Source organism: Arachis stenosperma, chromosome 1 (genome assembly GCF_014773155.1).
Source record: "Arachis stenosperma cultivar V10309 chromosome 1, arast.V10309.gnm1.PFL2, whole genome shotgun sequence".
NCBI classification, from domain to species: domain Eukaryota; kingdom Viridiplantae; phylum Streptophyta; class Magnoliopsida; order Fabales; family Fabaceae; genus Arachis; species Arachis stenosperma.
This window is the reverse complement of record NC_080377.1, coordinates 119,801,939-119,804,828: the sequence shown is the minus strand read 5'-3', so window position 1 is coordinate 119,804,828 and position 2,890 is coordinate 119,801,939. Positions and strand designations below refer to the sequence as shown.

General features: G+C 35.4%; 1 non-coding gene across 1 annotated transcript; it reads left to right on the top strand.

Moving 5' to 3' along the window:
- The first annotated feature begins 353 nt into the window (after positions 1-353).
- On the top strand, positions 354-457 carry LOC130948790 (small nucleolar RNA R71). The gene has a single exon (XR_009073266.1). It is a non-coding gene; the product is annotated as a small nucleolar RNA R71 (small nucleolar RNA).
- The last annotated feature ends 2,433 nt before the right edge of the window (positions 458-2,890 follow it).

Here is a 2,890-nt window from a genome sequence, read left to right as displayed (position 1 = left end):
ATGTCATAAAGGACCTCTTGAGGTGGATTTTGGTATTGATAGCTGAGACTTGTATGCCACCCATCTGCTGGGTAAGTAGATTTATTTGCTGGGACATAAGCTTGTTCTGAGTAAGAATAGCATTAAGAGCTTCTACTTCCATAACACCCTTCTTCTGAGGACCCTCAGAGTTCACAGAATTCATGTTAGATGAGTATAAATATTGGTTGCTAGCAACCAATTCAATAAGCTCAATAGTCTCCTCCGGTGTCTTCTTCTTGTGTAATGAACCACCTGCAGAATTATCTAAGCACATCTTGGACATTTCATTCAAGCCTTCATAAAAGATATCTAGTTGGGTCTATTTGGAGAACATGCCAGGAGGGCATTGTCTAGTTAGTAGCTTGTATCTCTCCCAAGCTTCATAAAGAATTTCACCATCCTTCTGCCTAAAGGTTTGAACCTCCACCCTAAGCTTAGTCAGCTTCTTTGGTGGGAAAAACTTAGTAAGAAACTCAGCAACAACCTTGTCCCAAATATCCAAGCTCTCCTTGGGTTGGGAATCTAGCCATAGCTTTGCTCTATCCCTCAGAGCAAACGGGAAGAGCATTAGTTTGTACACCTCAGGGTTCACTCCATTTGTCTTCACAGTATCACAAATATGCAGAAAATTAGAAATAAATTGATTCGGGTCTTCTTGGAGAAGACCATGATACTGGCAGTTTTGTTGCACCAGGGTGACCAATTGTAGCTTCAACTCAAAATTGTTTGCAGCTATAGGAGGCACCACAATGCTTTTTCCATAAAGATCTGCAGTAGGAGCGGAGTAAGAGCGAAGCACTCTCCTTTGTTGCTCATTCCCATTCGGATTAGCCATGTTGGCATTAGCAGCATTATTAGGATCTATAGTGGATTCTGCAACCTTGTAAAGTCTTGCTTGTTGCAAACGTCGCCTGAAAGTCCTTTCAGGTTCAGGATCAAAGTCTAAGAGAGGTTCATTGTCTCTATTCCTGCGCATAAACAGATAGAAAACAAGAAAAGATAGAACTCTCTATGTCAGAGTGTAGAGACCAAAAATTCAAAAATTACTATTAAAATTAAGACCGAAAATTTCGAAATTATTAGGCAAATTAAATAAGAAAAATTAAAATAAGACTAACTAGGAAACATCAAACTTAATTTCAGAAATTAAGAAAAATATTAGTGCTATTTATTTATTTATTCGAAAGTACTGAAGCAAAATTTAAATGAAATTAAAACTAAAATGCCTAATCTAAGCAATCAAACAACTAATAGTTGTTAATCACTATCAATCCCCAGCAACGGCGCTAAAAACTTGGTGCAGAATTTATAACCACAAACTAACCGGCAAGTGCACCGGGTCGTACCAAGTAGTACCTGAAGTGAATGAGGGTCGATCCCACGAGGATTGATGGACTAAGCAACAATAGTTAAATGATTTACTTAGTTAGACAAACAGAAAAGAGTGTTAAGAGTTCAAAGCATTAACAGTAAATTCAGAATATCAGAAGACAGGCAGTAAATAAGTTGGAAATAATATATGGAGAGACAGTTAAGACTTCAGAGTTATCTATTTTTCTGATTGTTTTTTCTTACTAACTATTTTAATCATGCAAGATTTAATTCCTGGAAAACTATATATGACTAAACCCTAATTCCTTAGACCTTTTCAGTCTCCTCTAAAATTCATCAACCGCCAATTTCTTGGTCAATTAATTCCAATTAGAGGGTGAAGTTCAATTCTAGTTTATATGCCACAAAAGTCCTAATTATCCAAATATAGGAGGATTATATGTCACGTATCCCGTTAAGTTCAGATAATTAGAATTTAAGAGAAATTGTTTTCAAGCTATTGCTCAAGTAAAGAGCTTTTCCAAGTTATACAAGAACTCAATTAGAAAGAGGGTCATACTTCCATTCCACCCAAATTCATAAGATAAAGAAAGAAAACAATTCTTGAATTATAAATAAGGACATGAATTAAAATATAAAAATAATAGAATCAATCCATACAAATAGACAGAGCTCATAACCTAAACAGTGGAGGTTTAGTTGTTCATGGAAAAGAGTGAAAACTAGAATTTTGGTAAACTGTAAATTGGGCTGAGGTGGAATAATCCCCAGTAGAGAAGTTTCTTTTCTCTTTTATATCTAATCTTAATTAATTTAAAATCTAATTTTTAAAATTAAAATAATATCTTTTTCTATTTTAAAATAAAATAAAAATTTAATCAAAATTAATTAAACTATGCGTGCAGCCTTTGAAAGAAGATTGGGGACCACTTGCATTATCAGGATCCAAGTTCAACGTGGAAGAGGCCATATTGCTTCCATGCGTTTCTTTTGAATCCACGCTAAACTTGGAAATTCCCAAGTTCAGCGTGGTGGTGTACGTACTTCCTCCCTTGTGTGTGTGGATTCCATGCTGAACTTGGAAAATCCCAAGTTTAGCGTGGACAAGGCCGAACTTGACTGGATGGAGGGTTAGTGCTCCATGTTGAAGTTGGAAAATTCCAAGTTCAACGTGGAGTGGACAGCATCAATTCTTCGTTTTCTCCATTCTCTAGTCTTGGCTTAAACTCTGCGAAATTCGTCCAAAATGCCACTTGAAATAAACAGAATTGCACATGATTCAAAGTGGCCTTCATAGTGGCTAAAATATATTAAATCTTGATTAAATTTAGCAATTTAAGTGCAAATTCAAAAGCAAAAAGATAGAGAAGATGCTCACGCATCAGGCAGCTATAAGAAACAGAAGAGAGTCAACACATTGAATTAATTTCTGGTTTCAACTGAACCATAATTAAACCATAATCAACTTACATTAATCATTATAGTGAACCTAAATCTAAATTTATAGTGAACCTGAATTATATTAAACAAAAGTGAT